Source organism: Mus musculus, chromosome 2 (assembly GCF_000001635.26).
Source record: "Mus musculus strain C57BL/6J chromosome 2, GRCm38.p6 C57BL/6J".
Taxonomy (NCBI): Eukaryota; Metazoa; Chordata; class Mammalia; order Rodentia; family Muridae; genus Mus; species Mus musculus.
The window spans coordinates 48,489,105-48,517,074 of record NC_000068.7 but is presented as its reverse complement, the minus strand read 5'-3'; the positions used below and the strand labels follow the sequence as shown (position 1 = coordinate 48,517,074).

At 41.8% G+C, this 27,970-nt stretch overlaps 1 long non-coding RNA gene across 1 annotated transcript in view; it reads left to right on the top strand.

The window, feature by feature from the left end:
- Gm39809 overlaps positions 1-26,469 on the top strand; it is a 48,542-nt gene extending 22,073 nt beyond the window's left edge. Inside the window, exons 2-4 of the long non-coding RNA XR_866192.1 lie at positions 17,908-17,997; positions 18,460-18,633; positions 26,434-26,469. This is a non-coding gene — a long non-coding RNA (predicted gene, 39809). The remainder of the gene's footprint in view (positions 1-17,907; positions 17,998-18,459; positions 18,634-26,433) is intronic.
- The last annotated feature ends 1,501 nt before the right edge of the window (positions 26,470-27,970 follow it).

The following is a 27,970-nucleotide window of genomic DNA, read 5'->3' as shown; positions in this document are numbered from 1 at the left end:
ACTATAAAATGAGCCAACTACCAGTGTCTGGTTAGGCCATGGAAACTAGAGGAGTTTTCCACCCTGCCACTTTCCTAAACCAGTATAACTTCTACGTACATTCTAAATACTTATCCTTGTACCTGCAGGTGGGTGTTGCTCTAAGCCTTCATCAAAGATGTTTCCTTTTATAAAAGAAGACTGTTACAAAAAGCCACAATTGGTCCTCTGCCTATATAGTATGGCTGAGTAACTTGATGTTCTTGCAGGAATTCTAACAATAGGAAGCAGGGATGAGGGTGGGGGTAAGGTGGAGGGTGAGAGGATGGGAAAGTGTGTGGGAGGAAGTGGGGGTTGGAGGTGAGGGCTAAGGATTGACCCTGTTTGTTGTCCTGTCCCACCTTGTTGTGATGGTATGGACTTGGTCTTATTGTAGCTTGTTATGTTTGGTTGTCGTCCCTGGGAAGCCTGCTCTTTTCTGAGGGGAGGATGTGGAGTATGGATCTGGGGGAAAAGGGAAAGTGGAGGGAAGAGACTGGTGGGAGTGGGGAGGGAAGGGAAACTGGCCAGATGTAACCTATGAGAAAAGAAAAGAGGAGAGTAGAAGTGGTTTTATTCTTAAAAATGAGCTGCTGTAGAGAAAAGAGGCAGAGAGAGAGAGAGAGAGAGAGAGAGAGAGAGAGAGAGAGAGAGAGAGAGATATTGATTGATTACCATATGATAGAGAACCACTTCCCTGCCGGGTTTATCTTTTTGTATGGAGAATATTAAGTTAATTAACAAGCTATAGAAAACTTGGAGGATTTTTTTTTCCACAAGCTTAGCTCAGAGTTCCCATGTGCTTTCCTAGAAGTCCAAGTCTCTAACTTCTTTGCTGTGTATCTTGGCAGAGTTCCTAATCTGTGTGTCTTTCTCTGAGTTACTTGTGACTCTGGAGAAGCAGGACCAGACCAAAGTGATCCGTTCCTGGGCTCTGACTCTGGATCCTGTTTGGAACTGTGAACACCAGATCCCTTCTTCTCTCTTCCAAGTGCTTTGTGGCACTTTTAAAATTAAAGCATATTAACACTGTGTGTCTTCAGAATTTGGGACAGTGTAAAACGGGTTGGAGTTTATTGTCTCGAAGCTTCTGAGAAGGTAATTGCAGTTATGTTAATTGACTTCTTACCTGTGTATTTGGCACAATTTAGTTAAGCCTTATTTTCTCTACAGCCTTATTAAGTAGAACTTGCTTTGAGCTCTGTGTTGGAGAACAGAAACTAACGGACATGTCTGTGGTCAAGGTTGTATAGTAAGTAATGATGGTGAAGTTTGAATGTAAGCGTGGGAAAAGAATGGTGTCTTAGTGTAGCTATGTAGTTGTGTTCCCTGGGTTTGAGGGCCACAGACAGTGCTTGTTCATGGTGACCTATGGGCATTCTTTGGGAGATCACAGATAACAGGTTGTCAGGATAGCTTTCTCTAATGATTTTAGGATCCCTGAGACCTAATGTAGCTATTGAAAACTAACATTTTTGGAAATCTATAGGAGGTATAGGTTTCCTTCTCCTTAGGGGACTCCTCAAGAAAGTGTTCCTATTGTAGCTATGCTAGATGCAAGGATACAGCCAAATGACTTAACCTCTGAAGTCTCCTGTACAGACTCATGTGGCACTGGAATTTCTGACAGCATGTTACAAAGCTGGAACCTTCTCAATAGGGTCTCCTGTTGAAATTCTTGATATTTGAAACAATCATCAAATCAATAGTCAAGGCCTCTTGATGATGTGGTTAGATTGCCCAACTAGCCACCATATAGATTTTTCTCCTAGCTTGGAGCATCACAAATGGAGATGGGCCTTAGATCAAATGTCACAGAATTCCTCTACGCACCTAAGAATTCCCTGTCTATTCTGAGGACAGGTCAGAAGCCAAGGACACAGAAACACTACATTTCAGTTTTCAGGCTGGCCTAGCACCTCAGTCACTTTTCTCTCAGTGTTGGGATTATAGCTGGTGGTTTCTTAGCTGTGGAAAAGATGATGCTACATGGTACATTCATTTCGAACCTGGTTATTTATTTTGTAGTTGATGGTCGGTCGTTCTTTTTCTTCAGGAGTTTGGTCATAGCAGTTCAGGTTGCTGCATGGTCAGTTACCTCTTGCTTACCTTGTGCTGTTGCTATCTTGAACATTTGTTTTTCCAGCCCTTATGACCCTGTCACTTTTCTGGTAACACCTTCAAGGTCTACCAATATTTCTAGGATGAAGTCCAAAAATGACAAAGTGATTATTGCCAACCTATAATGTGTGCTTCGCATAGTCTCTTTCTTTTGTTTGGTGAGCACTTACATATTGTTGAATATGTTCCAGGACTTGGTCTAAGCATTTTGTATATGTCAATGCCTTCGAACAGTGTAGTAATAATCTTCTAATCTTCTAGGGTTGTTCTAGGAATCTTCTAGGAATGCTAATAGTGTCACTCCTAGTTCATATATTAAAACTTAATCACCAACATGAGGGGGCCAGCATGTGGGGAATTTGTGAGGTGGTTTGTTTCTGAGTTGGGTGCTCTTATTATTGACATTAGTGCCCTATACATGTACCCTAGTGTATTTTCTAGTTCTTTTAATCATGTGAGAACACCGTCAGAGGGTGATGCTCATAGGCCAGAATGAGCTATCATCAGTGATGGTGTCTGTCTTCACCTGGAATTTCTAGCCTTCCAAAATGGCGAGAAGTACACTTTTTGTGCATATGAGCTATCCAGTCAAAAGGGCATTTTGTTACAACAAACCTAATAGACCAATCTGTTTTTATGTTTCTCATTTCCTTTCCCAGGTTAGAAAAATGGTAGCACATATTAAATATCATGCTCAAGGCCAGATAGCTAATAGGAGGTGGCATCTGGGTTCAACCCCTTTGGGTCAGATTCAGCACCTGCTGAGCCCCTTGCTCATGTCAGGTATTTCACAAAGGCCTCCTGGTCAGAATTCAAGCTCCATCCAGCCATCTACCAGTCCTTTAGCTCTCAGTGTGAAGAACAACTTCCCCAACCCCTCCCCCAGCTGACCACATTCCTCACTCCACAAGCACCTTGTATTTTCTCCTTATTGCACATAACACATTGGTGATTAAGTAATTAGTTGAATAATGAGGGCATTTTTCTCTTCCATTAGACCTTTACATGACATAAGGGTAGAGAGCATGTCTGCTTGTGTCTTCAGTGCCTGGCATAGTGCTCAACAGGTTTTGGTGCTAAATTACCATATACCGCATTTAAGACATTAAACTGTCAAACTGGAACAATTCACCCAGGGATGGATGCCTGGAAGGCAGGCAGGTCTGCTGCTAGCCCTGCCTCTCTCACTGCTGGGCTAAGTGTTGGGCAGGGCACTTAACCTCTTAGTCTCCCTTTCTTCACTTATTAGAGGGTCCAAACAACTTTTATCTCTACCAAAAAGTATTTGTCAGGGCCAAATGAAAAGGAGTGTATTCTTGATGTTGCTCTAACTTTTTTAGTTGTTATGATCTTTTCATGCTTATGAGAATATATCTCTTAATACATTTTCTTCATGAAGCATTTGTTATAAAAGTTACACAAAAATTATCTCTGCATCCAGTACATAATTGTCAAGAAATACCTGGGGCAAAGGAATCTTTGGAACTGTATTGTCAGCATGCAGTATGAAAGATCTAGATTGTGGGCAGTTCTCTGGCTCATGTGATTTGGAGCCTTTAGCAGACAAATTATGGGAGAAAGCAAGTGGTGGTGGTTATGTGTGGGTGTGTGTATTGTGTGTATGAGAGAGAGATCAAAGTAATATGTCTGATATTTGATATATTTGATAGCAAGAAATATCAAAAATTAAAGAAATAAGTGTTAAAACGAATGAGTAAGAATTTATGTAGGAAAGGATTTCTATAGAGGCTACGACTCTGTGTATGCCTTTGAGGAAAGGGAAGTTTCTCTGAGGTGAGGCACGCAGAAAGGCATCTAGGGCAGCTGGCCGTGTTTTACATGGTGATACATGAGTTTGTCATATAGTAAATTCATTATAGGACACGTTTGGGTAATTGTCTGGACCTCTGTTGTTAGCATTTCTTCTAGGCTCCACCCTACAGTTATCTGGCAACATCCAGATAATACCTGGCTTACTATAAAGGGGACTGTTTGCCCCCCCCCCCCACTTCCTGACTCTGCCCCTTCTCTCCCTGCCTCAACACCCTCTCCCCTCTCTCCACATGTTCCTGGCCGGCCCTTCCCCACTCCCTCCCCACCTCCCCCTCTCCCTCCCCCACTCCCTCCCCACCTCCCCCTCTCCCTCCCCCTCTCCCTCCTCTTTACTCTGTCTGCCTTTCTCTGTCTCAATTCCCTTAACTCCCCTCTTTATGCCTGAAATAAATTCTGTTCCATACTGTATCCATCAGATGGATATATACCTCAGGGGGAAGCGATGCTTCAAAATGGGCCTGCAGAGGCATTCTCTTCCAACTCATCATACCATACTTCTACCAAACAATCCTGGCTCTTTCTTCTCTCTCTCTCTCTCTCTCTCTCTCTCTCTCTCTCTCTCTCTCTCTCTCTCTCTCTCTCTCTCTCTTTCTTTTTATTTTTTTATAAAACACAACATCTGTTTTGTTTCTCAATGAGATAATTTAAAAAGAAACTGAAACAATATAAGGAAATACTGGGTCATTGTATAAATAACAACAATATAGAACTCCGGCTGCCAAATAAAGGATGGTTTTGGTAAAAATCTATCTCAGGAACATCCTTAGCCAGGGTGGACAAATATCTCTGAAGAGCACCAGAGTCTCCTGTTTAGGCTTCACAGCTGTCCATCTGTCTTCAGGACTCTGTTCTGTCATGTTGACTAAAGCAACCAGAGACAACTTATCAACAGTGGCAGGGCTGTATTCTAAGCTCAGTTTAGAAACAGGCTGAGGAGTTGGTTTGGCCCCAGGGTGGGCTTTCTAACCCCTATCAAAACTTTAAGCAGTGTGCTGGCTGGCGTCCTAGCCCTGGTGCAAAAGCATCTCAGCCTGTTTCTAAAGCTTCCTTCAAAGGGGCTGAAGTGGGGTGGGGTGGGGTGGGGTGGGGTGGGAAGGGGTGGGAAGGGGTGGGGTGGGAAGGGGTGGTGCTTACTCTAAAGGCTGCTATATTATTCAAAATGTCTTGAAAACAAGTTGAGAATTTCCTTGAGATGAAGTGGAAGGGAGACTGTCAGGTTCTAGAAATGCTGGCCCTGGTCGGTCAGTGGCAAGGCTACTGAATAATGAATAAGGTGGCCAGTCAAGCTGGGGGCTGGCGGTTAGGGGAAGGCTCACCAGCAGCCAGAGCTTCAGTCAACTGGTCACTCCCTTCTATGAGTGGAGTTTCAGATCCTTCACACACTTTCATGCTCATTCCAATGGTCCAGCTGGCTTTAGTGGGAGATTTTGATCTAAGTAATGCCTTTGATACTAGAGAAACAAACAGAGGTGGCTACTTGCTAGTGATAAGACCACGTCTTTTTGTTGTGACTGTCTTCTTTTGAGGGTTCTTAGGGCTTCATTTTGGAGACTTGTGGCTTCTGTTGTTAACTCAGCCCTTTATCACTTCAAGATAGGGTGGTGCTGATCCCCTCATTGATAAAAATGCATGCTTTACTGCTAATAATTCTTATCACTGGTGATGCAATCGACAAAAATTTGACTCATTTTCTCCCCACTTGGAAACCATTTCTTTACCATCACCTATTCAGCTCAAATTCTCATGCTCAAAATTTGATTTGAATGGCTAAACCTTTTTACTTTTTTAAAGCTGTTTCATACAAATTCTGAGGGCAGAAGATAACTTAGATCAATATCATCTGTACCTTGCTTGTCTTAGAACCTGCAAAAACAAAAAACCCACTTTTCTTGATGTTACTTTATCACTATGTCAACCTAAAAAATAATTTATACTGGCTTAACTTTCTGATTTACTCAGTTCCATGCCATGTTTGGCACTGATGGTTCATTTTAAAAATGCTCACCCATGGAAAGGCGTCCTCAGGCAGCTGTGATAAAGCAAGTTACTACTCGTCCTTCCCTAATTTCTACAGCTTTGCTTTCAGGAAGGTTGTGAGAGGAACAGTCCTCATCAACAGAGGCTCTTACACACCGACTACATCAGGAAGTTTGGAAAGACCTTGACACAGTACTTAGGAGAATCCCCAAGGGACCGGAAAGAGGAGTTAAAACATTTGAAGAACTGTTCATATGGAGTGCAGAAAGCAATTAAACCTCACGTCCCTTCCTCTATCCCCTGCTTTCCTTCTTTTTTTTTTTTATCTAGTTTTCTTCATACAATACATTTGATCTTGTTTTTCTTTTTCCTCTACTCTTCCCAGATCCTTTCTACCTCCCTACCCACTCAACTTCATGATCTCTCAGTACCCTCTTTCTTTATTCTGTCTCCAAACAACAACAACAACAACAACAACAACAACAACAACAACACCCCGGGCAAAATATAAATCAAAACAAAGAAAATCTCTTACGACAAAGAAATAACAAAACAAACAAACAAACAACCCCCCCCCCCAATCCCACTGTGTTCATTTTGTGTTGGCCAACTAACTCTTGAGTGTGCTGCCTTGGCTAGGAATGGGAAACTGTGTCTAGTTCCCTTCCTCAGTACTAGGATTTTGTTTGGTTTGAATCTGTGCAGGTCTTGTGCATGCTAGTACAGTCTCAGTGAGTTTCTAAGTGTGTCCCTAAGTGTGTCAGCCCTGTTGTATCTGGATGATATACTTTCTTTGGAGTCATCTTCCACCTCTGGCTCTTAAAATCTTTCTATCTTCTTCATAGACCCCTGAACCTTGAGAGAAGATGTTTCATGAAGATATCTCCTATTTAGAGCTGAGTTCTCTCAAGTCTCTCCTGGTCTACACATTGTTCAGTTATGAGTCTATGTTAATTCCCACCTATTGTTAAAAAGAAGCTTCATTAATGAGGGTTGAGAGGTGTGCTAATTTATGGGTATAGCAATATGTCATTAGGAGTAATTGTATCTCTATATTCCTTAAGAAGAAAAACAGAAGTAAGGTTTCCCCTAGACTTGTGACCTACCTAGTCGCGAGTTCTTAGCTGCTTTAGCAATATCAGGTATGGTTTTCATCACATAGTCCTTAAGTGCAACCAGAAAGTGTTGTTTCTAGAAATAAAGACAGTTACTCCCATAATATTTGTGCCTCTGTTGCAGGCAAGTCACTGTTGTAAGTAATAGGGCTTGTTGCTGGGTAATACTGGTGGTAAGTTTTCTCCTCCAGTAGCATGGCGAACATTTTCCAGTACCATGAACACTAGTCAGTAGTGCTGAATCTTCTGGTTGGGCACTAGCTTCACTTCTCAGTGTTCAATGATAGAAGTAAGTGTTGTCTTCAGTGATAAGTCCTTGACACAAAATTGTTGAGAGTGACCAAAAGTCTGTGATGTTTTGGGGGTGTTTGTAACTGTGGGCCTTTCAATGCCTTCCCCATTTCCTGAATAATGATACCTGAGGAATGTATTTCTTTATAATGCTTTTGGCTTTAGCTTAGGCTTGTACCTCAACTAACTCATAGCTCAATTATCCATTATAATAATCTAAGTTCTGCCACGGTAGCTGCTTATCCCCCACCCCCAATGCCATGCGTCCAGCTGCCCCAATGTCTTGGTAGTGAATCTCTCGAGTGTCTCTCTTTCCCACAATTCCTCTTTCTGCCAGATGTTCAACCAATCTGTGCCTTAGGCAGGCAAGAAAGGACAGAGACATGTCCTCACATGGTACATATAAACATTCTCCTTTCATAGAGGTCTATGGGACTCCTTTAACCAATGGGTTTCATGATATAACCCATTCTCAGCACTGGAGGTATTTTTATGGTGGCATAAGATGTCTAGTTAGGGTATTGTCATCTCCCCATATTGATGGTTCCATTTAAAATCTTTTTTGCATGTATATATTTTAGAAGGCATCTACAGTAGTAAGTTTTCATACAATTTTTCAAAAGGCCTTTATTGTTAGCTGTCACTCCTCCTGTTCCCTCCTTTATCTTTCTGTCCTCTCCTCTCCACATTTAATCTTCCTATTCTCATTTCCCTTTATTTCTTTATAAGAGCATATTCTATTTCCTCTTCCTTAGAAAATCCCCCCCTCAGTTCCTTACTAGATATCCAACATCTGTGGTCATTTGAATTGGAATATACGTATTGAAGACTTAAAAGTTAGCACCCACGTGTAGGAGAGAGCATGCAATATTTGTCCTACCTTACTTAGGAATGGTTATTTCTAGCTCTATTCATTTAAATGCCAATTTTATAATTTTTCTTAATAGATGAATAATATTCAATTACATGAATGTACTACAATTTTATTAATCATCCATCAATCAATAGATATCAGTTTATAGATTGTTTGGAAGTAGGTAGGCTATTTCCAATTTCTATTATGAATATAGAGGCAATGAATGTGATTGAGAAAATACCTCTGTAGTAAAATGTAGAAGAAGAATGGTCAGAACTGGACACAATCCTAAAATTATCCCTGGGAAGGAAAAAGAGGAGCTAAAGCATTTGAAGAACTGGTCCTGTGAAATACAGGATGCAGTTTGACCTGACTTATTTTCCATTCTTTTCCTCCTCCCTTTCCTTCCTTCTTTTTTTTTTTAAGTTTTTTTTTTTCTCTCTTTTTGAGATGTGGTCTCACTATGTTGGTCAAGCTTTCTACAACCTTGCTGTCAAACTGACTCAGACTCTTTAGTGTTGAGGTGTTTAGGAGTAAATTACTATGTGTGACCCACTAGGCTTTTTCTTTGACCAGAATTTATGGATAAATGTTACAACAACAACAACAACAGCAACAACAACAACAATAACACCCTTCCAATGGGTTAGGACCAGCCAACTTGACTCACAAATCATTTGTAAAAGATTGTAAAAAAAAAAAAATTGTCCAATTTGTCCATGGCTTCTTGCACTTGTGTCCTGAAGTGTGATCTCTTATCTTCCTCCTACAGCTGTAGATTCTGCTCTCCCCTCTCTTACTTCTGAATTGGACTTGTCCTTGCTTTTCTAGCAGAATGAAATGGATATGACCATGGGTGGAAAATATCACATTCTTCTGCTTGCTCTCTTGTTCTCCTTTAATGGCTTACTGGAGGGTAGAAGGTATATGAGCCACACACCACATTTTCTTAGCTCACAGTCAATGACCTTCCAGTCATATGAATTAGCATCCAAACCAAATCACCAGGTAATCAGAATCATGGGTGAATGAGTCTGGCATACTCAGAAGATCCAGCTTGCTAAAACATTGACTTGTAATTAGTAGTTAATATATGTTGCTTACAGTAACCAATTTAATTCTAGAATCTGGAAGAGAACAAACAAACAATATATATATATATATATATCATATATATATATATAGATAGATAGATAGATATAGATAGATAGATAGATATACACACATACATACATATACATATACATATATATACATATATATACACACATATATATATGTACATAAATATATACATACATGTATATATTTAATAACAGCACATTTGGAAGAATGGTTGAGGATTACAAACTGAATAATTAGAGTTATTGATGGATGTAGAATCCCATTGGAAAGAATGTTGGTTTCCCCTTTGGTCCATGTTCTTGCCTATGGAATTCTGTTATGTTTTGTTTGTTTGTTTTTGGTTAGTCTCTCCCTGCCTAGTGTCAAACAGTATTGGCTGGTATTGGGATGTCTAGTCACACATTTAAACATTATCTTAACATTCTTCAATCTGACCTTACTCATATTTCTCCAAGGCATCTTGGTGGTGGGAAACCTGTCCTGGTAGGAGTAAAGAATGAATATGAAGAGTTCTGTGATCTTGTCCAGCTCCTGACATCACTGTGCAGTATTATCTATCATGCAGGCACTTTTATTACAACTATATAATACATTTTAAAGGTTTCCCCAAGTCAACCTGAACTCCTATTTGTAAAATTGCAAAAAAGATTACCTCACATCATACAAGAATTTTGTGAAGATGAAAAGAAACAGACAAGTAAACAATTCCATCAAACCAATGTGTTTCATATATTTATTTTTGCTTAAATATTATTATACTGAGACAAATGCAAATCAAGCACAGTGTCAATTTTAATTAATATTCATATTGATGTGGAACACATTTTCTTAGGATTTTTGTGTGTATGCATATGCATATATATACACATATATATTATATATATATATATATGTGAGAGGGCGGAGGCATGCATGTACGTGTTAGTGTATGTCAGAGGTCGACCTCGGGTATTGATCCTTGGGCACTGCCTACCTTGATGTTTGTAGAAGGTCTCTCATTGGCCTGAAGTTCACTAATTCATGTAGGCTGGCTGGCCAGCAAGCTGCAGAGATCCTCCTGCCCCCACCCCCCAACACTGAGCTCCTAAGCTTGCCATCACAGGTACCTTTTTACATGGGTGCTAGAGATCCAACTCGTGTAAAACAAACCCAAGAGCACAGGGTTCCTGTGCTTGTGTTGCAAGCATTTACCAACTGAGCCTTTTCCCTACTCCCCTCCATTGCATCTTTTAAAATTAACCTATTCATTTTTCTTTTGAACCTAGGCATGTATTGAAATCACTTTATGTGTTTCCACAATTTTTTTGTTTAAGAAAGCGAACTATGAGAAAAGCAATAAACCATTTTAGAATTTAAAATACTTCTTCCCATCCTATTCTAATTATATATTGTTTCTTAAAGTTCTTTGTCATCATTAGACAGCTTCGCTAAAGAATTTTATTTTATTTCCTATTTTTTTTTTTTTTTTGAAAAAGATAAAGGAGTTGAGAATTGTCTCAGCCTTCATTATCATGCACAAACTTTACCAAGGTTCTGTCCGGGTAGGAGGTGCGTACCTGTAGTGCTGGTGATATGACTCCCCAGAGATTTTTGAGTGCTAAGGAAGAGGAAACATGCATAAAACAAGAGTCACGAGCATGGCTGTGCCTAGAGTCATGAACACTCCCCATAAGGTTAAATTCCCTACATACATAGTTCATTCTGCACAAATTGCCATGAGGTTTATTTTGCTGAGATATTTGGAGAATGTCAACAGAAAAGGAAATATCCCTTTACTGTGTACAGGAGGGAGATTTCCCCCATTGCTGTTAATTCTTGAAATGGTGTTTTTAATTGGATGGGCATGGGGATGGTTGGTTGGCTGTAGCATCTAACGTTGGTAACTAAGAGTACCTTGTGCAAAATTAAGTGTGGTCTGAGCACTGAACTTCACTGTTTGCCCCATTCTGTATCAGTGCTGGGCCTCCAACCTCTCACTCTATCTCATTCTTCTTTCATGCTCATTTTGAGAATTCAGTCATCACAAGGAGCCTTGGTCCTCCATACTAGTTCTCCAGATGAAGCATGGAGGAATTTTTATTCATAACTGTAGATGCTTGTTCTCTGGGAAAGAAAGAGCTGGTGTAAGATTTTTCTTGGATACACCAGCACAGTACCGCAAGGCAACTGACTAGTGAGTGCTAGAGGCCAGGAGCCATTTCTTGCCTCAGGGTACTTCAACATCTGGTTCCCCATTCTTCCGGAATCTGCATAGTGCCAAGCTTCCCCTTCCAAATCTTTCTTTTTCCTAAGGACCACTCACTGTCTTACTGCTTTACAGATCTGGAATTGGAACAAGAAAGAGACAAGCAGAAAGAAAGTCTGTGTTTCCTCTCCAGAGATCCCAGGAAAGCTGAGATTTGAAAGATACCAAGAGAAAGAAAATATAGATCATTTCCTGCTAAGTGGGCAAAAAAAATGCATATATAAGATTATTTATTCATGGGCACAAGGAAGCCATCTAAATATTTTAAACACAAATTAAAAATTTAAAAATGCATGAAAGGAGATTACAGTGTTTAAACTAACTTAAGTCATATGTAGTCACAGGTATAAACCTGCTTTTGAGAACAAATGATACCATTATCTTTCTATAACTTTGCCCTTCCTGATGAAATCATAAACATAAAGGCAGTTTTGAGGATAGATGATGCTTTCTATTTTGCCTCACTGTGAATTTCCATATCAGTTTGCTTCTGACTGCACAATGCACAATTTTTGAAAATCTCAGTGCAGTTAGTATAATTCTAGGAGCCTCAGGTTCCGGAACTGATGCAATTGGGGAGAGCTTCAAGATGCTACTGACTCTAAGTTTGCCATCTGCCAACCCTGGCATGGGCTTGGTAGGGACTTTTGGGGGGATAAGTAACTAAAGGTCTAGATCATAAATAGGGGAAAAAGCAAATTAGTGTTACCCCTCACCTCCATATAATTATGGAGACTGAATTCACGGCCTGTAACTATCACACAAAGGATATAGTGCGGAGTCATATCAGTCTACATTAGCACCTTCTGTGGTACAAATGGCATATGATAATTGAACGATGGGAGGAAGGAGATAGGTTCTCAGAGTTAAGCTGTCTAGTGTTTGGATCCTGGCTCTTTTACTCACTCACCTTCAGGTCTTGGAGAGAATCAAAATGGCATCATGATAAAATGATCATATTTTTCCATACCTGCAGGCACTTGGAAATTAAGTCAGATGCGTATGGCATATGGAAAACACTCATCAAATGCTCCTTCCCTTCCAAGGGCAGGTCCATGGGAAGGATGCTGGATATACAAACTGTTTTGTGGCAAGGAGCAGAGGAATCGGGGGCTCAGGAAGATGGGGAAAGGTTTTCTTTTTCAGTGGGGCACAAGCTGGAGCACCCTTGACCCTTAGGTGACCAGTAGAGAAGCTCTGGTTGCATATAACCTGTTCACTGAAACCAATCTGGTGAGGAAAGGATGGAACCAGAAGCCTGCTAGAGGCTCAGAAAACAGCCTTTGCTGACTTCTTAATTCTGGGGTCACTGGTGGCTCTCTCTCATAGATCCTTATTCTTCAAACGTAGAGATAAGGCCAAATGGTCAAATTGCCAAAAGCCTTCTAAAAACCTGGAACATAGTAACATTGTGATTTGCATAGTTGCTTTCCCCCTTCTTCATCCTATAATTCTCTAAAGGTTTGTGGCTTTTTCTCTTTTTTTAAATGCTTGATTCCCCCCCCCCCCCACCCCCTTTTAGGATGCAATATCTAAGTGTGAGAATATTCTGTTCTGTTGGCTTCTTTCCAGTCTTCAGAGAGAGAGAACTCAGTCAACATTGGCAATTTCTTGCCTGCCTGCCAGCTACCTCTGGGAGGCAGAGATTCCAGATCCAGGTGCTTTCATTTCATGTTGGTTTCCATTGTCTTTTTCTACCTTACCGGGTGTGTATACACACATATCACATATATGCACACAAGTACATTCATACACACACACACACACACACACACACACACACACACACAGGCACACATGCACACACACACACACACACGCATGCCTCTGTTGTGTTTCAGCCACTCTATTGACCATAGACATATAGTGAAGAGTACAACACTGTTCCCACCCTCAAGCAGCTGGTGCAATGGATGAGATATGTATTTTAAAAAGCTGCCAATTTCAGCATGCTGCGAGTGCAGGATGCTTTGGGAGCCATAGAAGATGCATCCAAGTCAGGCAGAGCTTTGGTAGAGAAGCTGAGCGAGGGAGGAATACTTGAGTTGAATCTTCAAGGACCAGAAAGTATTATTCAAGAAACAAAGGAAGCAGCCTGAACAGACAAAAAGAAAAGTGAGAACATTTTTAAACCATTTATTTCTAAGAATTATCACCTGATTGGAAGCATAGCATGAGAAGATAATGATAAATGACGAGATAATGAGAAGATAAATGAGACTTGATGGATATCCCTTCAAAAATACCCTAGAAGCCTACTATGTCTTAGACTCTTCCTTCAAGTTTTGTGATAATGAGGATGAGATGTAGGTAGATTATTGAGGATACGAAACAGGAAATGACATAAGCTGGTGTTAGTAGACAGTCCTACTTATGTCAGAGATGGTCAGATTGAAATAGAAAAAAATGAATGTTGAAAAGACGTTCCTTTGACAGTGATGAAGACTTATGGGTCTAACACACATCTAGAAAGACATCCCGGTAACAGTCCTTTTGCCCCACCCTTAGGGCTACATCATCACTGCTATAACAAGATGTGCAGTGTCTGCCAAGAAGTTGAAGAAAGCAAATGGTCAATATTTGTCAATTTATTTATTTGCTCATTCACTTCTAAATACTCACCAAGGAACTTTAAGCTCTGTAATAGAGTCTTTAAGTGGTTGTTGTTTTTTGATTTTTTTTTTTGCAAAGAGTTTATATATTTGTATTCTTCAACTAAATTCTTTAAACTCATGGCCCATTTTCTGATGCTGTGCTCACTTGTGAGGCTCCTGCTTGAATCCAGCATATGGGCCTATCTGGTCTGCACACAGAACAAATGCTTGGCCACAGAACACTGCCTTGTTCTGAAATGGCAATGGCAATGAAGAATAGCTATGCTGTATCAAAGTGTCATCATATGTTACCATTTCCTATCTCAGAAGCACTTAAATGGCCTTTCTTTCCTCTTTCTGCTAATCCTTGGTGGGAATGGCCAGACAATGGCAACTAGGATATCTTTGGTCATTGTTGCTTAAACTTAACTTATTGTTCTAAAACTTAAGAGAGGTTCACCATTAACACTTGAGTAGTTCTTGAGGATTGGTCTGGCAGCATGGCAGCAAGGCACATGGATGTTTGGAAAACTAACTTCTTTGGATGAGGAACTAAGTTGAAACTTGCATCTTGTAGAAATCAAAGAAACATATATATATATATATATATTTAAAATCACGAATGTTTCCTTCTTTCTCCTCTTTTCCTTCCCTAGCTATGTTTTAAGGTCTAAGCAGCCTATCCCAGAGGATAAAACAGAAAACACAAAACCCTCATTCTTGTCAATTATAGATTAGCTCTGCAACTTTGCAGGAATGGGAAAAGTTAACACTATCAATGGAAGGTAACGCTCTGCTTGGAAGTAAACTGAAAGAATATCCTGAAAACTGCTTAGAAACTTGGTGTCTCATAAAGTTACCAAAACTATTTTAGGCAGGACAGAAGTTTTATCCATATAGGACACTGTCAGGTCCAAAAGAAGCTAAGAGCAAATGGCTAACTGTAGCACCTATTAGCATACCAAAGAGCATGCTGGCTTCCAGGCTCTCTCAGCATTGCAAGTGTTTGTGACAGAGTCCATGCTGGTCTCCTGACTCCTCTCAGCATTTCTCACCCTGCTCCCTACCCTAAACTCTTTTTAGCTGATACCCCCAAGCTCCCAGGTTCCCAAAACATCTCCAGCCCATGGGTTCTCTTCCTCAAGCTTCTGATTTCTATATAATCCTGCCATTTTGGCCATATAACCTCTCGGCTCTTTCTTGGTCCTCTCTCTCTTGGTCTCTTTTGCCCACAGTCTCTTCCCTTGGCCTGGGTTCAGTCTGCTGTCACATTTAGTTTATTACTTTCTCTTCCTGCTCTGGAGCTTTTCAGATGCCTCTGGCTCTCTTCTCCCTCACATTTACAACAGGACTCTTCCTCTCAGCCGTATCTTGAAAGTGGTCATGTCCTCCCCTTATGCAGACACCATGAAGAAAGTGAAACAGGAGGAAATGAAAAGCAGCTGGGGTGTTGATGACTAGAAGAGTTTGATGTGGAGAAGAAATGAAGATAATGAGCTACCTACCTGAAGTTCTGACAAAAGGCTGGCATCCCCTTGGATAGGGTACTGCAGAAAAGAGCACTGGGAAAGATGAATAGCAAGTGGAAGGTTTTATCACCTCCCACCCCATTACTTGTCCCAAAGGAACCTTGAGACACTGCATAGCAAAGGGGGAAAAATGGTTCATAGAGAATTGCATGGCACTGTCTCCCAAGTATACTGGTTAATCTTTAAAAAATGTCTACTATTTTTCTTACTATCACTCTTTCCTCCCAGGCACATGGATGTAGGAAACAATCACAGAGACTCAGTGAATCCACTATCCATTTGGTGGGCGTTGCTAACAAGCGTCCTTTGCTCTTTCCTGTCTGGAAGGGTCTCTCTCCCGTAGTACTTGCATGCCTTTAGGGTTAGGAGTTTCTCACAGATTCAGATGCCATTTCAATGGTTGTTTTCCTGAGATAACAAGCCCCATTTTGAAAGAAAGAAAAATTGGAAAAGAGTCATTTAGTTCTAGAGATAGTAAAAGAGAGAGAATGTTATCAAATATGGCTCATGAAAGGAATGCGGCAGGAGAGGACGTGTACACGGCGATCCTGGGTAATGAATAGAGTACGAAGCTGGAAGACTCGCCAATCTAAGAGCACTTTAAATTGGAGGGTGGAAGAAGATGACTCTATAAACTAGATTTTGTAGAAGACAGTCAATGCAGCATAGAAAAAACTGTGACATGAGAGGAGCCCAGTAATTTCTTGAGGGAAAAATAATAGGGGAGTTGTTTGAGGGCTGTATTTATGATCTCAGAGCATACACAGATTAGAAGTAATAAATAAAGCCAGCCTGGAGTTTTGACACTAGGAACTAAGTCTAGTAACATAGAAAATATGGGGACTTGGTGGACTAGAATTTATAACAACATATATGAGTGTCTTATTCAAAGGAAGCAATCTGTTGAGGTAATATCAGTGATAGACGTGTCCCACAGTCTCACCTATTCATTAACAACTGCATAATGGAAGCATGAATGCAGAGTGAAAGACATTCCTGAACACAGGAAAGGAGAAAACAATCTGAGGTTGTTAGGATGGGGCATGCTGCATTACATGCTCCGGTGAAATATGCAAACAGTGATGTCAAAATGGGAACAAACTACAATTCACCACACCATGGGCAAACTTCGCCAAGCATTTGAATGGCCTTTGTGCTATAGGTGATTATTTGATACACTATTCAGGGTCTATCTTCTATTAAAGTCTGTCTTAGTTAGGGTTTCCATTGCTGTGAAGAGACACCATGACCAAGGCAACTTTTATAAAGGACAACATTTAATTGGGGCTGGCTTACACTTTCAGAGATTCAGTCCATTATCATCATGGCAGGAGGCATGACAGTGTACAGGCAGCCATGGTGCTGGAGGAGCCAAGAGTTCTTCATATTCATCGAAAGGAAGCCAGGACAGATTGTCTCTCGGGGAGCTAGGAGGATGATCTCTTCTGCACAGGATGGAGCCTGAGCCTAGGACCTCAAAGCCTATCCACACAGTGACCCACTTTCTCCAACTAGGCCACACCCTCCTAACTGTGCCATTTCCCATGAACCAAGCTTGTTTAAGCCACCACAACATTATAAAGTATAGAATAAGTTTGATGTTAAACTCTTGGAAATAAAAAAAAAGCTTCCATAGAATTCAATAAAAATGTAAGTAACACAATAAACTAAGCAAGACGTTAGATGGTCATATAATGATGAGTAAGACATGGAAAGTTCCTCCTGTAGAAAATGCAGTTGCTAAATAACTGTCTTCATGATGAATCACTTAAATTTCAACCATGAAACATTACACACAAAAAGCATCAGGTCGTGGTGGACAGGCTAGAACGACTGATAGTGCTGTGAGCGTTACTCAGGCGAAGCTCCCTGTGGGAAATGATACTTCTGCTATTGAAAGGAATCTATTTGGAAGGGAGCCCTGAGCTGGGTCGTAGCAGCAAGGCTGGGTCTGGGTGAAGGGTAGGGACTAAGGAAGGGTGTGGGAGAGATAAGAGTTCATCATGAGTTCCCATGCTCACATTATTCTAAATTAATATCTGCAAACTGAAGTTATAAGACCCTGTTAGCCCAGAGTTCGTCTGTGGGAACATTGTGTGGGCCTGTCCTCTTGGGAAGGATGCTGCATGTGGAGAACGGATAAGGCCAGAATTGTTCTGAGTGCTTCCAAGCCTGAGCTAATTCTTCCGTGTGCTTGTCTCAGGGATGAACACGGGTAGAAGCTCTGCCTGCATCTGCAGTTGCCAGTTTTGGGATGCCCTGGCCAAGAGGAGACTGTTCTATCTGAATTCAGGTAAAAAGATAAAGTGGAGCTACTTGAGCGTCTTTTAGGGTAATCTAGTCAGAAAGGAGTGCTCACATTTGGAAATTTATGCAGTGTACAATGATCTTCACTTACAAGGTATGTCTCTCTGTGTTTAAGGGACAGAATCACAGACAAGAACAAACATGCTCCCTTCCTTCACATAACAGAGAAGGCTGGATCCAATGTGGGCAAGTGCTCCCCAACTTACAGTGTTTACAACTTAAGGCACTCACAAGCCCCAACCCAATGCCCTGCCACTCAGTGTCATAGCTACATGTAGGCTTAGATTTTTCAAAACCTACTTTAATAAGGGTTGTCTAATGTTTTGACCCCCTCTCTCCTTCTTGCCCAATGTCCAAAGGTAGGGAAGAAAAGATGGTGAATAGGACAAGGGGATGTGGACTTGTTTAGAAGTAGTTCTTGGGCAGTGATTCCAATCTCCATTGTCAGGAAACCATCAGTCCAGTTCAGTAGTGTCATAATACCGATCAAGAATGAGCGGCACTGTCACAGTCCAGAAGAAACATCCAGGCCTCTGCTGAGTCAGAATGAGTCAGCAGGGAGTGACCAGAATCAGCCTGAATGCCAGAAGTTCTCTGCCTTGCCTCTCTCAACAAAGCGAAGGTCAGTGAAGAAGCAAGACCAATGAAATGTTGCGGCTAGCTATACAAGCACCCTTTCACTGTCCATGGAGTCCTATTTATACTCTCTCCAAACATCATGGGTCCTCTCACTGGTCTTACCTCAGTAAGGCACCATGTGAGTCTGCATCACATGACACAACCAGAAACTTCTACTTAAGCTACAGTAAGGCTTTATCTGCCCTGCTGGTCCTGGACCCCGAAGCTACCCTCCCTGAGTCATCTCCACTTGCAGCTGCCTGCTTTGGTGCTTATCTACTCCCCAGCTTTCCAGTTCTGCCTGCAACTTAATTCTTCATCCCCTACCAGGCTCTTAGACTGGATAGGCTGGTTTTTCTCTTCTAGGAATTACCTCTGGGTACCACCCATCCTCCTTTTATTCCCAGTTTCATTAATGGTTCCTATCTAATCTGTTCTTGGCTTCCCATCATGCTTCCTTGCCAACATCACCTTGCTGGAGGGGAGAATTCATAGGGGTCCAAAGTTGCAGTCATTTCCAAAGTGGGTTGTGGACAATCCATAAAATCTACTAAGTCATTTTACCCAAAAGGAGAAGGGCTGGCATTTCAGGCAAGCACACCAAACACACTCTAATATATTCTGTCTTCTCAGTAGAGACAATGGAAAAGCATTAATATCCTGAGGGTAGAATAACAAGACCTGTAATGCCTCAGGTTCTTGGCCATCCTGGAATCCCATGCTCCAGTATACTGCTTGATCATAAATACACCTGCCACACTTGCTGCTACAAGATAGGATGCAGAAAACAAAGTGAGGTAGGATTGTAGCAAATGTTTTTCTGTAAATTAGTCTATTGAGTAACCATTAAGTGGGATTCCATTCTGATCCACTCTAGAGCTTTTTGTTATTGATTTGGACAGTCGATTCTTGACAGAAAAGCCACTTGGGTAAGGAAGTTATTTGAGAAGGTGAGTACTAACATAGCTTGAGCCGCACCTTGCTTTGGGAGGACAGTCATGAAGAAGAAGGTGTCTTCTCTTTGTGGTTCTGGCCTGGGAAGCATTCATGGAGTAGGTCCTCACCTCAGCCTCTTAAACCACACAGCATCAGAACATTCTATGCTTTGATAGGATCCTATGTACTTTTTGTCTTTGGAAGTCTTTCACTTTACATAGTTCTTTGGCAAGTACTCTCAATTTGAATTTTTAAATGGAAAGGAATGAAGAAAGGATGTGTGTTAAGGTGTTTTTTAGAACTGAGCATTCTATAGTGAAAGTAGGCTTTTGCGACCCAGCATAAAACATTAACACTTAGAGCATTCCAGCTGCTCAGTGTCATCACTCAAAGGAGGTATTTCAGAAAGCATGTGGGAGAGCATCCTTTGCCCTTGAGCTTGTGTGTGCCCCATGATGGATGTGCCTGCATCCTTGGGGGCTCAAGGAAGTGCAAAGTGCCAGCAGCACCCCTTGGCACATCTAGTTCTGACACAGAAGAATGGTCCCATCAGCTCTGGGAGGAGCTTCAGGCTTACCTTTCAGGAACTGTTCATCTCCTGCTGCTGCCATAATTAGCCTTCAGCCTGGCCACTGACTGGGGGCCACAAGTGAATTGTGTATGTGATGCACTGGTTGAATCCATCAGGGCTTTTGCTGCTGAGATAATTTTGAAGCTTATGCAGGACTCACTGGTGAGTGTCTTGCAGTTATGTGTTAAATCTTTTCAGTAGGCCAAATGGTCACAAAACAGAGCTCAAGCCTCTAAATGCTTTCTTCCCAGTAACTGTTTTGAAGACACAGATCTGGTTCCTAATGGCCCATTTCAGGGATGTACCTTGTTTCTTTCTTTCTTTCTTTCTTTCCTTCCTTCCTTCCTTCCTTCCTTCCTTCCTTCCTTCCTTCCTTCCTTCCTTCCTTCCTTCCTTCCTTCCTTTCTTTCTTTCTTTCTTTCTTTCTTTCTTTCTTTCTTTCTTTCTTTCTTTCCTTCCTTCCTTCCTTCCTTCCTCCCTCCCTCCCTCCCTCCCTCCCTCCCTCCTTCCCTCCTTCCCTCCTTCCCTCCTTCCCTCCTTCCCTCCTTCCCTCCCTCCTTCCCTCCTTCCCTCTGTGTCTCTCTCTCTCTGTCTCCTTCTCTGTCTCTCTCTCTTTTTTTTTTAGGGGTGGATGTCTGATATAGGTGGTGTATTTTGAGCTTGTCTTTGCTGACGTCCTAATCATTAGGACAATAACTGTGAATGAGCCTTATGGAAATAGTCTTCACAGATTTGATGATATTCAGATGAAACCATTAATGTGGACTTTAATCTGACAAGACTTGTTTTCTAATAAGAAGAGAGAAGTTGGGACCCAGTCACATCGGGAGATGGCTACATGAGGATGGAGGCCAAAGTTGCAGAAGTGTGCCTACAAGTCAAAAAACCATTTGCTACGTACTGCCAGCAAATCTATGTTGGTAACACAGAGCAGAGCTTCCTCTAAAGCAACAGTTCCCACTGCATTGGTCACAATCCTTTTGGCAAACCTCTATTTCCAAAAGTATTTACATTACAATTTATAACAGTAGCAAAATTACAGTTCTGAAGTATCACTGAAAATAATTTTGTCCTTGGGGGTCACCACAACATGAGGGACTGTGTTTAAGGATCTCAGCAGTAGGAAAGTTGGTAACCATTGGTCTGTAGCTTCAGAAGACTAAACCTTGGTTTTCCATCTTCTGGCCTCCAGAATCATAAATAAATTTCTGCTATTTTAAGCCATCTAGATTGTAGTCATTTGTTCCAGCAACTCTAGAAGAGTGACACAGGTAAGAGTAGGCTCCAATACCAGATAGCTTCATATAAAAACCTGTCTTTTGATTTATTACATGCACTGCAAAGTTATGTTTCCTGAGCTACAATGTCCTCATCTATATGATGGGATATAATTGCACCCACTTGCTGGTAATGTTATAAAGGTGAAATGAAGCAAAGCAATGGTTTAAGAGAGGCAAGATTGAGATATGTGAACTGTCAGTATTTCCTTGTCTTTGTGTTCTATCTCAGAAGCTGCTGCTCAGGGCCACTCGGTGATAGATACCCACATTGGGAGACTTTGCTTTTACTTTGTTAAGAGCCAAGATGAGTGCAATGTTAGATTTGTTCTCTTCCAAGGCTCTCCACCCTGTCCATCATAGGCGTTTCCCTCCCCCCCTCTTGCTTTCCGTTTATTTCTAAGAGCGCGCGCGCTCCCAAAGCATCCTGCACTCGCAGCATGCTGAAATTGGCAGCTTTTTAAAATACATATCTCATCCATTGCACCAGCTGCTTGAGGGTGGGAACAGTGTTGTACTCTTCACTATATGTCTAAGGTCAATAGAGTGGCTGAAACACAACAGAGGCATGCGTGTGTGTGTGTGTGTGTGTGTGTGTGTGTGTGTGTGTGTGTGTGTGTGTATGCTGCTACCAGGGCAAGCCAGAAGTGTTAGGTCTCCTGGAGCTGGAGTTACAGGTGTTTGTGAGCTTCCTGGTGTAGGTGCTGAGAACTGAACTCACATCCTCTGCAAGAGCATGCATGCTGGTAACCTCCGAGCAGTCTTTCCATCCCCTGGGTATTTTTCGCTAGTACTCAGGGGACATCGTAATGAGGTGAATAAGACACAGTGCAAGCTAGAATTAACTCTGGTTGTCACTGCCTGGTTTCTTGTCTCTGGAGAGATTTTGTCACCATTTGAGCTTCAAATTCCTCTCTGTACACTTGAGATTGGCATTGGGCACAGTTAGACACACTAAAAACTGTGTCTTCCACAGCACTGTGTATTGCAGAGGGGCTGAACATCCTTGTTTGTTTGTTTGTTTGTTTGTTTTTCCCCTTTCTGAAGTTTTGTGCCTCTCCATCTTTAAACTCTGGATTAAAAAAAATAGTAGCATTATTTTTAGTGAAAATAGAGCTACATGACATGTAAATTTTAAAAAGACTTATAACAGATAATGTTCCTGATTTATAAACACACATTCCCATCCAAGTTCACAAAACAGTCGCTCTCTGTTAAAGTAACACCAAGGACTGGACTTGACCCTCATCAGCTATTTCAATTAACAGAGAAAAGCTAGTTCTTCAAAGCCCATGGCAGGAAGAGTGTGGGGTTGCTGGCTCTCTAGGCACATTTTGTAAAGTACATGATGTGACCAACAGGACCCCCATGTAGCAGCTGTCACAGGAGGGGTCAAGTTCAAAGGCTTGGCTGCACTCTTGGTTGACAAACGTTTAAGATCTGTTGGCTCAACATGGAGAACTGAGGAGGGAAAGCTGTTCTGTGAGCTCTAGAGAGGCAGGGCAGAGCTTAAGAGAGTGATGGATGAGGTGTGTTTGGTGAGAACTGTACAAATTGTTTCCTTTTCACAAGATGGAAGCCTCCTGGAAACATCTGTTTTAGGCTCTCTAATTATGTTTTGGCTTTCCCCACTTAGCGGCAGCTTTGATGGCTCTAGATTTCCTTAAGGCCTTGTTAAGAAAAATAATATTAGAATGTAATTATACAAATCCACTATATCTATTTTATCTTCCAGTAGCACAACACATTTATTGGACTCATTCACAATCTTTTACAAGGCCCCGACTCCATCTCAGACAGCTGCTAGGTACCGGCATTGTTAGTTATTTCCAGTGCTGATTTTTTGAAATGCACTGGAGGCTCAGTTTATCACTACTCTCTTTGTCACAGCATTAGACAGGGCTGAGCTACAACTTCAGGAGAGACCAGTTTTGTTCTCCAGGCACTTGTCATCTATGTGTCAGAAGAAGAAAGACTGGCTTTCAGCTTTCTCAAGGGCTGCAGCAGCAGTAGCATAGTGATAGTCGTGTTTGTGATAATGGCTACTATTATTTATTTATTGTGTTGTGTGTCATAAGTGTTTGTTGCATGACTCTTCCTGGGCAGACCTGAACAAACATGTCTATCTACCTGATGGTACTGACAAACCAGAGGAATGATTCCATTCCTGTCCAGCTTAATGAGCAGACGAATTTGCTGGTGTTATTTACAGGAGCGCAGGGACTGAGTTACAGTGGTTGCACTACTAACTGCCACCTCAGTAATGGCAATGACTTTATGGAGTGAAGTTATGGAGAAAGTTGACTTTCAGTTAACTTTCTAACCCAAATGTAATCTATCATCCCCCCTCAACTCTCCTTTATCCAATTTGACTTGATCAGTCAGAGGGTGACAGAGATGACACTAAGCACATGTCGCATGTCTTGCTACACAGTCAAGTGCCCTTCTAGACAGACAGCTCAGCCTCAGGTACATGTCTTATTTCTTGTAGCAGGGTCAGTGTCACGGTTGCCATGGAATCCCATCAGTAGGTCAGCCATGTGTCGTCCATATTCTGTAGGTCACCATAGACATTTCTATTCTAAGAAGGCAAGTGGTCATACCGGGCCCAGAGGAGAGAGATAAAATATTACAATTTAGCTGGGTATGGTGGCGCACACCTTTAATCCCAGCACTCGAGAGGCAGAGGCAGGCGGATTTCTGAGTTCGAGGCCAGCCTGGTCTACCAAATGAGTTCCAGGAGAGCCAGGGCTACATAGAGAAACCCTGTCTCGAAAAAACAAACAAAAACAAACAAAAAACAAGAAAAAATACAACTTAATACTCACATAGACTCAAAGAAAGATGGACTAATATGTCAATTTTTTTTAGATGAGAGAACAGAAGTAGCTTGCTTGCTGATTTGTAGTAAAAAGTGGTAGCCTTAGGATCCGTGCTGTATAAACAAGTCTTTGTCTTGCATGTTTGGGCTCTGTTCTAAAGTGCCACCAACTGCATTTGCTTTCATAGGCAGATTCCATGAAATGATTTTGTATAGGAAATGCTCTTGATAAACTCAAAAGAAGGTTTGGTTGTCAACAACGTTGTTGTTTATGCTTTTCCTTCTTGAACATATTCACTTTCCACTGGGAAATCCCTTTGGCTTATGCATATACAGTTTTAATTATCTGATATAGATAACACAGGAAGCAAATCACAATGTGGGAGAAACCTTTTTCTGTCTGCTCATGGAAACATTTTCATTGACAGCTTTCTTCTAATACTGAAATACAATTTAAATTATCCCTCTGCACAGAAACTTTCTGTTGATTTTTAAATTCCAATATTAGGTATTTGTATATTTTTACTTTAAAAAGGCTGAAAAGAATGAAGTAAAAAATAAAACACCCATTTCTACGCTGACACCCTAAAACTGAGGAGTTTCTTTTATTCTCTCTATTCTTTTCTTATTAGATATTTTCTTCATTTACATTTCAAATGCTATCCCGAAAGTCCCCTATACCCTCCCCCGACCCTGCTCCCCAACCCACCCACTCCTACTTCCTGGCCCCTGCATTCCCCTGTACTGGGGCATATGATCTTTGCAAGACCAAGGGCCTCTCTAAGGAGAGTTTCTTGAGTGTTTTTTGAGGAAACCATAAGGAATGGAATATTTTTTTGAAGGGGATCCACTTTTGCTTACTTTTGAGACAGGTTTCCTCTCTGTAACTCAAACTAGCCTCAAACTCATGTCCCCCATACCTCAGCCTCCTGAGTGCTAGGATTACAGGCACTGGGCATCTTGCTGGGTTTTTCTACTAAGCCACCTCAGTAGCCCTGAAAAGATTCTGTGTGTGCTGAATCCTCCTCAGGCAGAGTCACAGACATCATACAGTTGTTTTTCTGCATAAGCTGGAACTATAAGTAATGCATACACCTGTGCACTGCTGTAATTTAGATACTCAAGTGTACTAAGGTCTTTGTCTCAGATCAGGACTTTTGGGAAATTATTGAGCCTCTTGGAGATGGAGTCTAGTGGAAGGTCTCAGATCATTGTAGTTGTGTCTTAAAGATACAGAAGGACCTCTGACTGTTTCCTCTTTTTCTTCTGAACCATGAGATTAGATGGTACCAGACAAACAATTCCTCCCATGACGTGCTACCACCCCAGCCTCAAAGAAATGGGTCCACTGAGTCACTGGGTAAAAACTCTGTCACCACTGTGAGCCCAAACCACCCTTTCTTTTTATATCTTGTTGCTTCATTCATTATTCTGTTGATGGACAGCTAACTTCTATACCTTTCTTATAGCATAGCTTAGGGACATAGCACACTGAAGAATATCGGCTATTTCTCCTCACAAGTATATGTTTGACTAGGAGCTTGGTGCTGCACCCAGCACTGAAACGGACAGATGTATGTGCGCGCTTTCCTTAGGGGATAATCAGGATCAGAAGGTGAAGTGCAGTTTCTTCTGAGCTCATACTGCAGCATTACAAAGACTTTATTAATTTATTTCCCTGGTGCTGTGTGAGGTACATGTGGAAAGAAAGTTGCCAGAGGGAGAGAGTCCTGACCATTGGTTGGGCCCCTAGTTTTCTTCTTGAGTGCCTACTTAAGTGTTAGGGAACGTGAGACCTTTGGTCCTTAGTTATCCTCAACAGAACAGGTATGGTGGAGTGTTCCCCTTTCTCCACATCCTCGCCAGCATCTGCTGTTACCTGAGTTTTTGATCTTAGCCATTCTGACTGGAGTGAAGTGGAATCTCAGGGTTGTTTTGATTTGCATTTCCCTGATGATTAAGGATGTTGAACATTTTTTCAGGTGCTTCTCAGCCATTCAGTATTCCTCAGGTGAGAATTCCTTGTTCAGCTCTGAGCCCCATTTTTTAATGGGGTTATTTGATTTTCTGGAGTCCACCTTCTTGAGTTCTTTATATATATTGGATATTAGTCCCCTATCCGATTTGGGATAGGTAAAGATCCTTTCCCAATCTGTTGGTGGCCTTTTTGTCTTATTGACGGTGTCTTTTGCTTTGCAGAAGCTTTGCAATTTTATTGTTGGGAGCCGCGCCCACATTCGCCGTTACAAGATGGCGCTGACAGCTGTGTTCTAAGTGGTAAACAAATAATCTGCGCATGTGCCGAGGGTGGTTCTTCACTCCATGTGCTCTGCCTTCCCCGTGACGTCAACTCGGCCGATGGGCTGCAGCCAATCAGGGAGTGACACGTCCGAGGCGAGGGATAACTCTCCTAAAATAGGGACGGGGTTTCGTTTTCTCTCTCTCTTGCTTCTTACACTCTTGCTCCTGAAGATGTAAGCAATAAAGTTTTGCCGCAGAAGATTCTGGTCTGTGGTGTTCTTCCTGGCCGGGCGTGAGAACGCGTCTAATAACAATTGGTGCCGAATTCCGGGACGAGAAAAAACTCGGGACGAGAGTTTACCATCACCGGTGCAAGGAAGATCCCTCATTCCAGAACCAGAACTGCGGGTCGCGGTTATGAAGTGTTCCCACAACACAGACTGTTAAGAAGGATTCAACTGTATGAATTCAGAACTTTTCAGCTGGGGAACGAGAGTATCCGTAAGTATAGCTTTACGAGGTAAGCCTGGCCTTGAACTTTCTAAGGAAATTCAAGACAGTCTATCAGAAGTAAAGTGGAATATGTTTGGCCTTGAATTTTTTCTAGTGTTAGAAGCCCTTTTGTTCCTTTTCACATGTTATCAAGTGGTTAAGATAGGGCGGATTCTAGATGAAATTCAGGACAAGCTATCAGAAGTAAAGCGGGGAGAGAGAGTAGGAGCAAAGAGAAAATATGGTACACAAAATAAGTATACAGGCCTTTCCAAGGGTCTTGAACCCGAGGAAAAGTTTAGGTCAGGTAAGAATACCTGGGGAGAGATTAGAAGGAAGGAAAAGAAAAAAGAAAAGAAAAAAGATCGATTAGCGGAGGTCTCTAGGAGATACTCGTCACTAGATGAGCTCAGGAAGCCAGCTCTTAGTAGCTCTGAAGCAGATGAAGAATTCTCCTCTGAGGAAACAGACTGGGAGGAAGAAGCAGCTCATTATGAGAAAAAAGGGTACCAGCCAGGTAAAGTGCTAGCTAATCAGTTAAGGAAGCCAAAAGCGGCTGGCGAAGGCCAGTTTGCTGATTGGCCTCAGGGCAGTCGGCTTCAAGGTCCGCCCTATGCGGAGTCCCCGCCCTGCGTAGTGCGTCAGCAATGCGCAGAGAGGCAATGCGCAGAGAGATGCGCAGAGAGGCAGTGCGCAGAGAGGCAGTGCGCAGACTCATTCATTCCCAGAGAGGAACAAAGGAAAATACAACAGGCATTTCCAGTCTTTGAAGGAGCCGAGGGTGGGCGTGTCCACGCTCCGGTAGAATACTTACAAATTAAAGAAATTGCCGAGTCGGTCCGTAAATACGGAACCAATGCTAATTTTACCTTGGTGCAGTTAGACAGGCTTGCCGGCATGGCACTAACTCCTGCCGACTGGCAAACGGTTGTAAAAGCCGCTCTCCCTAGTATGGGCAAATATATGGAATGGAGAGCGCTTTGGCACGAAGCTGCACAAGCGC